General features: G+C 36.9%; 1 protein-coding gene across 5 annotated transcripts in view; it reads left to right on the top strand.

Moving 5' to 3' along the window:
* The first annotated feature begins 229 nt into the window (after positions 1–229).
* The window catches only part of LOC5574535 (F-box/WD repeat-containing protein 7), a 122,531-nt gene continuing 108,119 nt past the window's right edge, over positions 230–14,641 (top strand). The window contains exons 1-2 of one of the 5 annotated variants that reach the window (XM_021843579.1): positions 230–526; positions 1,183–1,479. The gene's annotated coding sequence lies outside the window, so the exon portion shown is untranslated. The other 4 variants (XM_021843578.1, XM_021843583.1, XM_021843581.1 and 1 more) reach the window with 4 other exon arrangements.

Genomic DNA, 14,641 nt, shown 5'->3' with positions numbered 1-14,641 from the left:
TGACGTTTCCGCACTTATGAACCCGCCCGCACTTCTGAAGTGCGGGGTCCAATAAGGTGGGAACTGCGCAATATTGAACTCTAAATTTAGGTAAATAATTTTCTTCGTGTACTGTGAGCGGCCATCTTATCCGCGGCTGCCAACTTTGCCACCGCGAAACGTCACTGTCACATTATGCTGCAAGGGCTCTCATTGTTTTTTTTTTAGTGCTTTTTGCGTTTTCGCTTTCCTCCTTTTTCTGTGTCGTTCGTTTATTCGTCGCAGCTCCAAACCGCGACTTGCTTGCTTGCATGTAAAAGTGGTGTTTCTCGCTCGTGTGTCGAATCGCCATCATCGCTCCGCAGAGGAAGAGAAGACGACCATCGTCATTTTTCAACCACACGCACCATATTCTTTCATTCTGCTCTTGCTACTCTTTTCTGCTGGTTGGTTGCTTTCGACATCGGACTTTGACGACGAAATTCGGATTCGCAGCCATCAGCACAAGCAGACAAGAAGTGATAATAATTCGCACAATTTCACGAAAGTAGTGTTTTCCGTTCCCGAGGTGAGATTAGAGTGGAAATTCATTCGCGGATTTTGGGTTGCTAGATCTGTTCCCGAAAACGGTTCTCGTCGTCGTCTTGTGTTTGCTGCGTGGCGTCGGGAATCGAAGAAGGCGGCGGAATAAAAGTTATTTTTCGTACCGAGGGTGAACAAGAAGAATAAGAGTGTCCCGTTTTTCTTTTGATTGCGCAGCACAAAAACCCAGCAGCAGCAGCAACAGTAGGCCATAGTGAAAAGTGTTGCAAATTTTCACTGGAATCGAAAGTAATTTCGTTCTGCAAAAGGAGGAAAAACGCGTAGTGCAGGGGAAGAGGCCAGAAAAGAAGAAGAAGAGTGGCCCGTCTATTGTGTGTTGGGCGCAGCAGGCCTCTGTGGTGTTGTCTTGGGAACCGTGCATCAGATTCTGTCTGTGCCTGTGTCTGAGTGTTGTTTTTGATCGAATAAAAGTAATTCAATGTCTTGTCTCTCTCTCCTTGGCCCCAAAGTGGAGTCGCGTATAATTTGATGCAGTGAAAAGAAAAAAATGGACTCGCGATTGTAAATATCATTCACGTATTTTGGCTCTGGTGCTGCTGCTTGCGGGACGACGTGTTGCGCGAAGAAAGAAGTGTTCCAATTTCCCGTTTCGGATTCCAGGGCCAGTTCTGTAGGTTGAAGGTTAAGTAACTCGAAGAAAATCCCTCCCGGAGAACAGAACCAAGATGTGGCCAATCGAAGGTTGCAGTAGCTGAGAGATCGGAAGATCACGCGAAAAATCAGCATCAGGCAGGTTGATTCGAATAAAAGGGAAGGAAGACGTGAATAAAGTGTGGGGAAAACCTTCGATCGAAGGCCAATAATTACCGACTTTGTGTGGATTATTCTGACGCCAGAAAACCCGGAGGCAGAATCGATTTCGGCCGAGACCCTTGATTCTGTCACTTGGAAAAACAGGTAAGTCAGGTTGCACAATTTGTCTCACTATCTTAGGTTTCGATCTGCAGAAGTGCATCTCCAAATTGCACTTTTGGGCCAGAGATTTAGAAAAAGTGGCCACATGTGCCCGTGACACACGGGGAGGTGAAGAATCGACTCATGGAAAAGAATATTGTTATGAGTAGAGTAGAAGACGTAGGTGCTGCAAAAACTAGGCAGAGCTGCACAATTATTGCTGTATTTGTATGGCATGAGCGTTTCTCAAATGCACTTCGCACATCAATGACAAAGCCATGGCTTGATATGTAATATCAATAAATAATTATTCCTTCTAATTTTCTTCCTATTCACGCTGATTTTGATTCTGATCATGTCCCTGTTACATTTCAAATATCATATTACACATCAGCTCCTACAATTATTTTCGAGCCGACTGGAAGACAGGTCGGACTCGATTATCCGGAGTATCGATTTTTAATTTCACTCCGGATAATCGAATTACTAAGATAAAAACTTAAATGTTCGATAAAAGAACTTAAATATTATGTTTTTTCGTTGGTTTATTTATATGATGTGGTGGTGTAGCCAGAAATTATTTCAAAGAATAGTAGGGTCTTCAAAAGAAAAAACAAAATTTGATCAGCATTCACAAAAAAAAACACTTTCAAACCCCCTTTTTCTTAACCCTTTCTTTCCCACAGCTTTGTTCGACAATTTAACTATCAAAATGGCGTTTCTAAAAAAAGTGCTTGAACAAAAATTGTTTCAAATAAGCTATATTATTCAAATCCACAATAAATATTTTGATTGTTTTTCAATAGTTAGTTGATTGTTTTTCAATAGTTTGACCCTTAGGTCACTTATTTTGATGTTTGATAAGACAAATGAGTATATAAATATATTGCAACTAGCAAACCCGACGTGGCTAGCCACGTTCCAACGAAATCTTAAGGCCTTTTGGTGCGTCATCACAAAATGGCTTCTTCCAAAATCATTAACGTATTGTTATGATAGTATTGGTATTTGCAGCATCGATGAAATATAACTGCTTATCACCTGATTTAATGGATAATTTATGCGAAGAAAAATGCTTCAGGTGGTATTTCAATATATAAACAACACTTTCAGATACAGTATTATCAATTTAGCGACAATATACATGAGATTTATATTCTCGAAAAAAATCTCCGATTTTATGCCGCATTTCATTGCCTCACACAACTACACTTGTAAATAGAAGGTGCTTACCTTTTCCATTGTAATTCTGCAGCAAACATTTGTATTTTGGATTTTATATTGCGTTCACTACACTACCACTAAACAAATCTTTCATTCACTTTCCTTAAAGGAACACATTTCAAACGGGAATCAAATATTTATAAAGTTTTATCAACCGCAACACTCAAAACTATTATGGCGGTTGTTTTCACTTGCTGCGAATCGACGCCGCCACCGCACACTGAGGCATGCCTGTGTTTATAGTCTAAAATATCCTACTTTTTTCCTGTTGTATTAATTTTCAGTACGGAAAGGTTGGGCAAAGCATAGAAACTTGAAACTCATACGTTGTTTGTTTTTCGATTCTCTCAAATTACGAAAACCATCTCTACGAAGCATAAAATCATACCAAGAGTTTATCAATTTGGACCACCCAAAATAATTGAAAAGCTCCACAGTGCGATGCGTCGGGACGCGTCTATCGTGTGTGCACAATCATCGCGATCGTTGAGCGCAGTGATGTCAGAGTTGCTATCTGTAAAATCATAGCATTTAAGGTGAAGCGGCGTGTAACTCAAAGAATCATTAGAATCATCATTGATGTAATAGTAGTAGTGTCGTCTTTCCATGTATATTTTCAAAACAAACAAACAAAAAATATAACATTTGTGTTTATCATATTTTTATGTAAACACATGGTAAATTTAGTAGATTGACGAGTATTGGAAATCAAAATCAACTCTTCAATCGTACATATCAAAAGAAAACATTACAATTTAATGAAGGGCAACGGAATTTCTCTGTTTTTATTTGAATTTATCGCATATTTTTGTTATGCATCGGTACGGTTTATGTTTGCTAGGGATGACGGTGTTGCCAGGTGATTGGTGACAGATTTTTCTAGCAATTGTTATATGCTTGTTTTCGGAACATTTGCTGCATATTATAAAAACTTATCATTTTGCAAATAGTTTTCCATCACAAGATCACTGATTTAATAAAATTTCAATGATTTTTGTGATCAATTCACATTAAATGCTATGATTTTACAGATAGCAACTCTGACATCACTGCGCTCAACGATCGCGATGATTGTGCACACACGATAGACGCGTCCCGACGCATCGCACTGTGGAGCTTTTCAATTATTTTGGGTGGTCCAAATTGATAAACTCTTGGTATGATTTTATGCTTCGTAGAGATGGTTTTCGTAATTTGAGAGAATCGAAAAACAAACAACGTATGAGTTTCAAGTTTCTATGCTTTGCCCAACCTTTCCGTACTGAAAATTAATACAACAGGAAAAAAGTAGGATATTTTAGACTATAAACACAGGCATGCCTCAGTGTGCGGTGGCGGCGTCGATTCGCAGCAAGTGAAAACAACCGCCATAATAGTTTTGAGTGTTGCGGTTGATAAAACTTTATAAATATTTGATTCCCGTTTGAAATGTGTTCCTTTAAGGAAAGTGAATGAAAGATTTGTTTAGTGGTAGTGTAGTGAACGCAATATAAAATCCAAAATACAAATGTTTGCTGCAGAATTACAATGGAAAAGGTAAGCACCTTCTATTTACAAGTGTAGTTGTGTGAGGCAATGAAATGCGGCATAAAATCGGAGATTTTTTTCGAGAATATAAATCTCATGTATATTGTCGCTAAATTGATAATGCTGTATCTGAAAGTGTTGTTTATATATTGAAATACCACCTGAAGCATTTTTCTTCGCATAAATTATCCATTAAATCAGGTGATAAGCAGTTATATTTCATCGATGCTGCAAATACCAATACTATCATAACAATACGTTAATGATTTTGGAAGAAGCCATTTTGTGATGACGCACCAAAAGGCCTTAATGTGAATTGATCACAAAAATCATTGAAATTTTATTAAATCAGTGATCTTGTGATGGAAAACTATTTGCAAAATGATAAGTTTTTATAATATGCAGCAAATGTTCCGAAAACAAGCATATAACAATTGCTAGAAAAATCTGTCACCAATCACCTGGCAACACCGTCATCCCTAGCAAACATAAACCGTACCGATGCATAACAAAAATATGCGATAAATTCAAATAAAAACAGAGAAATTCCGTTGCCCTTCATTAAATTGTAATGTTTTCTTTTGATATGTACGATTGAAGAGTTGATTTTGATTTCCAATACTCGTCAATCTACTAAATTTACCATGTGTTTACATAAAAATATGCTAAACACAAATGTTATATTTTTTGTTTGTTTGTTTTGAAAATATACATGGAAAGGCGACACTACTACTATTACATCAATGATGATTCTAATGATTCTTTGAGTTACACGCCGCTTCACCTTAAAGCGAAAAGCTACGTATAATCTTTCAAATCGCATGATACTGATGACCGCAAAATCGCCTAAATTTATGCTCTGGCCATACTTCATATCGAGCACGTGCCCTCAGTACTGTTGTAGTGTTTTAATCTGATATAATTATAGCTTTATATGCTGTTGTAGTGCTTCTTCTGTTGTGAAATACTTCAAAAGTTCCAGAAGATTCTATGAATTAGAGAGTAGAAACTTACCAAAAATTCTAGCATATTCTCCCGAATAGCTGCAGCAGTTTTGTATGATTCATTGTCATTTTTCAAAATCACAGGTGGTGAAAAGACCATCGACCCAGGGAAATATCTAGTCATTGAACAGGAATGTTTTGGAAAGCTGTTCGAAGGGATCATCGTAATAAGCATAAAATTTTGTTTTAAGTATGCATCCATGTGTCGATATCGAGTAATTGAACATTAACTCATGAAGGTTTCACTGTGAAATAATAAAACTCAAATATTTCGTGCACATTCATCTCATTCATGTTTATCTTGCATTTAAATATGTCCAACTCGTTTTTGAACCAGAGTTGGAACTGGAGAAACCCTTTTCACATTTTCAACTCCAACCCGATTCAAGTTCGACCAAATTACGATTTGCTTGAAGTTGATTTGTTCATGTTTTAGTCACAAACCAAACTCCTAAACAGACGACAATGATGAAGGGTTCGAGAATATTCTACGAATTGGAATGAACAAAGTTCCGGGAAACTTCAGAATATTTTGTCAAAGAGCTATTGTAGTGTTCCACAATTTGCAGTTGTAATGTTCTTTTTATTAAAATTGACCGTTGTAGTGCTCTTAAATTGCTGTTGTAGTGTTCAACGAAACTTTTAGATGAAACATTTCAAAGCGTTACTGACAGACAGACAACTGTGGGATTTTATGAGTATATAAATATATTGCAATTATTATTGAGCTACTCGTGCCAATTTGGTTTAGCCCGCGTTCGTTGAAAATCGGTGGATCACCTGTGCTACCATGGGAAAGAGAGGGTTAAATACGTTCAAAACTGCAAAACCATTCATATTGTATATTGCAATACCAAATTATCTCAGATTTATGCATACAAATTGAAAAACAAGATCATCAAAAAACAAATTCCGGATAATCGAGTCCGACCTGTATATATAAAACATATACAGTTAACTCTCCCTTACTCGATATTCTGTATCTCGATATCTTTTTTATTCTGTCTTTATTAACGAGATTTTTAGCCCTGGGCTAGTTCATTTCTGGACCAACGGCTTTACTTCCTTTCCGAAGGAAGTAGTCACTGAATTTTTTAGTGACTATCTCGGGGATGGGATTCGATCCCAGGTCCTCGGCGTGAGAGGCGTGTGTTCTAACCACTACACCAGGTCCGTCCCCATATCTCGATATCGTGTTAGAGAGCCATCGTAAAAGTTGGTTCTCATGGCTAACTCGATGGTCCCTTGGATCGCAGTTACACTGTTTTTGCGTTCTATAACTCGATACCTCCCTAACTCGATGGTCCCTTCAATATCGAGTTAGGGAGAGTTGACTGTATTGACACTAATCTTGATGTTAACATATCTTTACAAACAAAACTTGATATGTATTGACAATGCTCTTGAACAGAGGCGTCGCGTGGCCTCATTGTCAACCTGTGCACTTCTAAATTAGTATAATTTTATTTTTGTCATCATTAGGAATACCTTGGATTAAATTTGAACATTAAAATAAGTCTAATTATGCGGGTCATCAGTGACGATTTCAGCAGCACTGACGAATAGAATTACTACATCTTCTGTTTACCCCGTTTTATGATATCTTTAAAAAAACAAGATCGGTTTCATCGTGTAGTGTCCATAGGGGCAGTGTGGTCCACCTAGGTGAAAGTTCTTGAAAAGCATAGAAACACAATATAATTTAATCGTTCCATAAGCTTAATTTGTAGTTTGAAGTATCTCTTTTCATGCCACAGTTGTATTTTGTAAATAATATTACATAGAATTCCGTTAAGAATATTTTTGAAAAACACTATTTTGTGTGTGATTTTACACTATATGGAGCGAAACGGTCCTCAATACGGGGCAACATGAGCCACAATACTAAATCGTATTACAGTCAACTTTCGTTCGTTGCACTAAACCCGTAGCCCACCTAGTGAAAGACTTTCACTAATCGGGCTAAGTTTTGAGCTGTCAAACAACCGATTACAATAGAAATTCAGCGCTACCAACATTGACAAATTACGGTTTATGTCAGAAAGTGACGTTTGCCTTCGTTTTAGGTGGGCTACAGCCCACTTAACGGGAGCCCAATTAAAACGAAGTGCAATTAAACGTAGTGCAACGAACGAAATTCGACTGTATTTTAAATGGAAAACCGTTTGCAAGGCTTGATTTAGAAGAAGGTAATATGTATGAAAGAGTTTTATACAAAAACTCGGTTGAAGCCTGATTTGAATCATGCAATTGTATGTTTTGCTGACAGTCCAATAAATCATGGTTCTAAGAGCTTCACTTGTCAGCAACATTGTCATTGAAGTTCAACTACCGTCAAACTACCATTCACCGTGCATTTAAGAAAAATTTGCACTTCAATAAATTGTATAACTTTGCCAAATAATTTGATGCGTAGTAGAATACCACTACGTAGCGTGCAATTATATAATAATTCAGGAAAAAATATAAAACTAGTGTTGGATAACAAAAAATACTCTAAAAATATGTTTGAAAATGTAATGTTAAGGTCGCCTCGTACCGTGCTGGTGACATAGCACACTAGTGCACCATTCACCGTGCATATAGTTTTCGTCATGATTTCATTTTGTATCTTGAAGAAACGTTGGTAATGGAGCAACTATGTTGCTAGTAGTGTGCGCACTCATTTTTAAGAATATTAAAAACTTCATTTATAATAAAAACCATAAAACATTTAAAAATTTACTAAATATATATTTTTTTCATTAAAATCGTTATAGGAGGTTTGACTGTATTGTCCAAACCATTTCATATTCACTCAAACACTCAAAATGAAGTTTTTAATCACGACATAACAATAAATCTAATACAGTGAAACCTCCATGAGTCGATATTAAAGGGACCATCGACTCATGGAAATATCGAGTTATGGAACAGCAATCTTTTGGAAAGCTGCTTCTAGGGACCATCATAGTAACCATGAAATTTTGTTTTTAGTATGGTTCCATGAGTCGATATCGAGTCATGGAACATCGACTCATGGAGGTATCACTGTATTACCGAATAATTTCAAGCTTTTTATAGTAATGCACGGTAATGGGAACCATACATATTGAAAAGGGTCCATTTACCGTGCATTTGGGTTTTGACTGAAACACAATGAAAAATTATAAATTGCATAAAATTTAATTGCTCATACGATGAAATACATCTAACTAGTGGTATCCACAATGTAAACTTGTTGAAATTTTGAAAAATTTCATACTCTAACGTTTCTACTAAGAGTGTTGAAAAATCTCATTATCAAACAGAATTCACATGATTTTGACTACATAAACTAGGTTTTTCAAAATGCTTTGTGACAAAAAACTACCTCATTTTATTAGTTTTATCTTATTTTGCTGACAAAAGAATAATTTGTGAAAATTGTATGAATATTTTGTAGGAATTTGTATATGTGCACGGTGAATGGAGCCCGCACGGTGACTGGTGACTTAACGGTACTTAAAAGTAATAGTTATAATTTAAAGTACGTGCGGCAACGTTATTGCAATGAAACTGCAAAAATGGCATGTATTGATTGTCTATTTTTGAGCTTTGACCGGTTATAACCATATTGCCCCGTTCCTAGATGTTCCATATGAATTCTGTTGTATTGCAAATTTGTTTCAGAATCTATACAATTTCGTGCTATAATGCCTTTAGATAGTGGAAGAACGAATTGCTGTGAAAAATTAGAAACAATAAACAAAACTTAATACAAAGCTTATCTATACAAAATCATATAAGATATTCGTAGTAGCATCAACCCTTCGTATTTTCATGAATATATAAAGTACAAAATCAGATTTTCGCACGGTTTTTACGTTGGTGGCTAATTGAAGCATACTTTATGAGGTCCTAAGGTTATCAGGATCAAAATCGGGTTTTTAAGTTCAAATGAAAGGTGGCTCATATTACCCCATTAGACCATACCGCCCCTCCTTACCCTACTTAGTGCACGCATCATGAAATATGCACACTTTTAAAACATACTACGAGCGTGAAGATGCTGGGGTTGACGAAGGACGTGACCGCTCTTGAGTTAGTAAGTCATCTGATTGGCCACCGTAAGTATCACCGTGCTAATGCTGCATGTTATAAGCGCGGGTTTCAACCAGTAAACTACAAAAAGCAACAGCGTGAGTACTGAGTGCCAAGCCAACCAGCAAAAACTTCCTACCGCCAGCCGCCAGAAAAATCACACTGAGGAAACGGAACGTATGAGGTAGATTTTCTTATGGAATAACGACATAAGAAGTATTTTGTTTTTCATTCAAGAATCTTATAAAATTCCATTGCAGACTTATGAAACACTCATTACATATACAGATAAAATTTCATAAGAAACTCTTTTTGGTTATCATACGCATTGATCATTGGCTTTCATAAGACAATCTAATGGAGTACGATTTTCATAACAATTTCATACGAAAATCTTATGAATTACGTGGAGCAATGGTAATAACATAATATTCACGATAGAGATTCATAAGCGCGCGTATGACAATTATTATTAACACTTTGTGAAAAACAGTCGACTTCCTATCGAAAAACACGCAAGAATTTCATACGATTTTCTTATGGAATAAAGACATAAGAAGCATCTAATGAGACTCATAAGAAAAACTTGTGAACTTCCATCGATCATTGCGTTCATAATATAAATGGGTATAATATCATAAGATACTCTTATGAAGGATCATAGATATCAATTATGGCATTCTTTTCGACCATTATGTATTTAAAGAATCGCTCTTTGAATTTAGGAAAATAAAGATATTCATATGATCTCTAATGATAACGACAAGAATTTCTTGTGAATATCGGACGTTTTGTATTTCATAAGACTCTTATGAAAGAGAGAAAACCAGTCGAGAAATCAATTCACAAGCGTTCTCTTATGAAATTCGTACGCAATTTCTGGCTCAGTGCACGCTTGCACTTCACACCACAAGCGGGAGAGCAAGCAAAATAGATCTCTCTCGTAGACTGATTTCTCTCTTGTCTCGCCACCCGCACGTTCGAACTGATCAAATTTGTAGATGTAGCAAAACTGTGCACCGGCCAGAGTTGACGCTTTGGCTACTAACACACTGGCATTTGTAGTTCAAAAACGCTTTCTACCACATATACAGGATTGCGTGTACGATACAAGGCAGCGCGTTTTCCGATGGCAGTGCACGCGTTGGTTTGCATCATCACAGCAGCAAAGTGTAGCATTGAACAAAATGTTACGGAGTATATATCGCGCGAAGCGCGTTAGGAAATTTAGGTCTCAGATCGCGCGTCGCATGAACCAGCTATTGCATTTCATTTGCTTAGCAAAAATTTAATAATTGATAAGTGAAAACTGTGTTGCAACCTATCAGCAATAGAAATAATTGAAATGGGCTAAATTTTGTAGAAAGAATGATTATATTGAACTTCAAAAGCAGTACATATTGTAGGTGGTTTGGATGAACGATTTGCCACCTGTGCAGTGCACATGTTGCACATGCGGACGCGACGCCTCTGCATCTGACTTACCTGATTTACCTCAAGAATGTCAAAAATCCCTGTTTGCGGATGACACAGGCTTATCCGGTAAAGGACGAAGCCTGTGTGTCAACTGTAGTAGATTGCAAAATTAATTCTTCATACTTGCAAAAATGGAAGATTTCTACTAATGCTTCCAAAACTCAACTAATAATATTCCCACATGAACCAAAAGCTCTTTATTTGAAACCTTCAAGTAGACATGTTGTCACGTTGAGAGGGGTTCCATTAAATTGGTCAGATGAAGTTAAGTATCTAGGGCTCAGCTAGATAAAAATTTAACTTTCAAAACCCAACCCACATTGACGGCATTCAAGCCAAATGTAACAAATATGTTAAAGTCTTTTCCCTCTTATTAATAGAAAATCAAAACTTTGTCTTAAGAACAAGCTTTTGATCTTCAAACAAATTTTCAGGCCGGCCATGTTGTATGCTGTACCAATATGGACTAGCTGTTGTAATACATGTCGGACTCGGTTAGCATTAGCATAAAGCATTTCGCAAAAATTCGTAGGTGGTACTAGTCCTAGACCACACTCCTTCCCGTCCGTTACCAAAGTCAGAAATTTGGGACTAACCTCTAACTCTTAGACAAGATTGACGCATCCTCCAATAGTCGAGAGCTGTCCTGGCCACGTCCTTGCGAAATCTGGGGAATGGGAAAGGATGATTGATTGAACACCTACTTAAGAAAGATGCAGAGAACTCTACGACCTCTCATAGGTGTTACGGAATGTTGTGGAAAGTTGATGGAAAGGGTAGTGCCATGGGATACGTTCGGTAGACGTTTTGGCCGACAAATGGTTAATATTTACGCATTGTGACCATGCGCTGCTGATCAGAACAAAGTCACCAAATTCCTTTTTCGAATCTCCTCTAAAATCCGTCGCTTCTCTAATAATGAACAATAACGTGAGCTGTAACTTAGCGCTGCCCAACAAAATGCACGCACCGCACGAAAAACCGACAAAAAACTGCATTTCATAATCCACCTTGAACCGAGCATCCACGAACCACATTCAGTTTTTGAATCAACACGTTTAACACACACAGGAGAAAAAAAAGAGTCGCGCTCAATGTTCATACTTTCTCATCTTAGTTTATCACAAAAGAAAGAAAAAACTATTCGGGTGACGTATCACTGGCCGAACCATTAGTGGAATTATTTAACATTTTAACACATGCAGAAACATCTTTTAAATGATAAAAAACTTTTATCACGTGGCACCAATTTCTGGCTAAGCCACTGCATCATATAAATAAAACAACGAAAAAAAAATAATATTTAAGTTCTTTCATCGCAGATTTTAATTTTTCTTTGTATGATTCGATTATCAGGAGTGAAAAAAAATCGATACTCCGGATAATCGAGTCCGACCTGTACCAGGAAGAAAGCGCTGCAGAGGATTCAAAATAAAATTGTGAAAATGATTCTGAAGCTTCCTCCCTGGCATAGTACCAATGATTGTGGGCAGTGATGCCAATGCTCATCACATCATCTGGGGCAGCTCAGATATCAATTTGAGAGGCTCCAGTCTGATGGAATACTTAAGTAGTACAGATCTTGGATAACTTAACATAGGCAATCGCCCAACCTTCATGGTATCTAATAGAGAAGAAGTGTTAGACATAACGCTTTTGAATAACGTTTTCTACAATAACGCGGTTTATTTTACGTAGGACGTCGACCACATTAAAAAAATAGTGTACGGCTGTTCTTTCAATAACGTAAAACTGCGGCCGGTCAATCAATCTCATGCCCATTGACGGTTATCTTTAAGATGAACCTTCTGAATATTTGTAGACATTTTCTGTATTGTGAAAGGAATTTTCACTCTTCCCCCTTCAATCCTCACTTTATTCTAACAATTACCGTCGGAGCCATAAAAATCTCTACATTTTAATCACATTCATACATCAGATTGTCAGGATATTCAATGGTATCTAAAAAAATCTCAAAATCGCAAAGATTCCCCCCAGAATCCTTCGATAGAATGTCAAGAATCACAAGATTTCCAAAGAAATTCCTGAGATCTAATAGGAATCCCAGTTTTTTTTTACTAAAATCTTATAAACACTGAATTTTTAAAGATTCCGACCGCAACCACAGGATTCGTTTTAATATAAGCTTATGTTCGAAAGTTATAGGTACTATATGTTTGAAAGGTTATTCATTCAACAGTGTAGTAAATTCTGTAGTTTTGTTTTATACTACAAGTACTTAAATTGAGTGTTTTTTCATTTGTTCACCTACCGTGAGGGACCGAAATCCTTACACTTGACCTAATTATCGTTATACAGTCATCTCTCTATGAGTCAATGTTCTATTACTCGATATCGACTCATGGAACCATACTAAAAACATACAATCATGGTTCTATGATGGTCCCTTCAAACAGCTTTCCAAAGAATAGTTGTTCCATGACTCGATATTTCCATGAGTCGATGGTCCCTTCAATATCGACTCATGGAGGTTTGACTGTATTGCTATTTAATGGACACATCTAATCACAATAAGTTATAAGTTGCTGGTAATGCCAACTGTATATAAGTAGGCCTTGATTTGAAAATTATAAAAATCAAACCGCGATCGCTTGCCATTGCGCTGTGTGGTTTGTTTGCCTTCATAGCGATTTGCTAACAAGAGTTGATATAGTTTTCAACAGATTACCAGTGAAATTCTTGTTTTTTTGAGCCCGCTGCTTTTCACGATGTCTTTGAATAGTAAGTATTTGTTATTCCAATGCAGTATTTGCCGTTTCTGACCAATACCATAACTATTTTTGTGGTTTATTTTACTGTACGGATTTTGATTCATATTTTCAATTTGAATCTAAATCCGTACACAGGAAAAGTTTAACATATTTCATCATGTTCTAGCTAAAATACATGATACAATGAAGCCCAAATATAGCGCTGGAGCCGTTGACGCAGTGCGCAGTGGCCAATCATTCCGAAAAGCTGCGGATGCTTTTGGTATTACGAAGACCACTGTCAGAGATGCTGTTATAAATCGGTAGGCCCAAAAAAAAAGAAGCTCCCACAGTTTTCACAACCGATGAGGAAGCCGAAATTGTGAACTGGATCCTTGCAACGGCCGCAGCAGGATTGTCGGTGGATGAAAAGCAGGTATATTAAATCTATCGATTTTGGTGACGTATATTCATTTACGCATTAATGTATAGGCAATTTCGTACGTCGGGAGGTAATTTCGTACGTCACTGCTGTTATTCACATACTATTCACAGTATACGATATGCTAATGCAAAATATGTTATTTTGCGAAGAATTACGAACTATGAAAGTGCTCTTAGAACACAAAGCTGAAAATGAGGCGTTGTCCAATTTAGTATGTAATGTCAGTAATAGAGAGAAGAATATAAAAATGTCATCTTTAGCATCTAGGTTTTGAATTTTAAGTATATGTACGGATTTCGAATCACAGGTGTACGGATTTTGCTTCAACCTTATTCAGGTTTACGGATTTCGATTCAAGGCAAGTCATTTTTATTCCTATTTTTTAATGATTTCTACTTAACTTTTAGATGTTGATGTGATTATTTACATCTAAAAAGATGTTAAGGTAACAGAAAAGAGGCTGACCGATTCTCTATACAAACCCACACATTTTAATCATAGGCTTTTATTTGACTTAGTGCTTAGGTGTACGGATCTCGGTCCCACACGGTACCTATTGATTATACTGCACTGGAAACTTTCCGTGCCAAGAATTATTTCTAGCATAACTTGGGAAAACCTAGGCATATTACAGAATTCTATATCTATAAACAAGTACGCACCCTGCTAAATGAATCGTTCTTCAAAGATTGAGAAGCACTGACGCGTCACACATG

This window comes from Aedes aegypti, chromosome 2 (genome assembly GCF_002204515.2).
Source record: "Aedes aegypti strain LVP_AGWG chromosome 2, AaegL5.0 Primary Assembly, whole genome shotgun sequence".
Lineage (NCBI taxonomy): Eukaryota > Metazoa > Arthropoda > Insecta > Diptera > Culicidae > Aedes > Aedes aegypti.
Note: the sequence above shows the minus strand (reverse complement) of the source record. Positions and strands in the feature narration are given on the sequence as shown.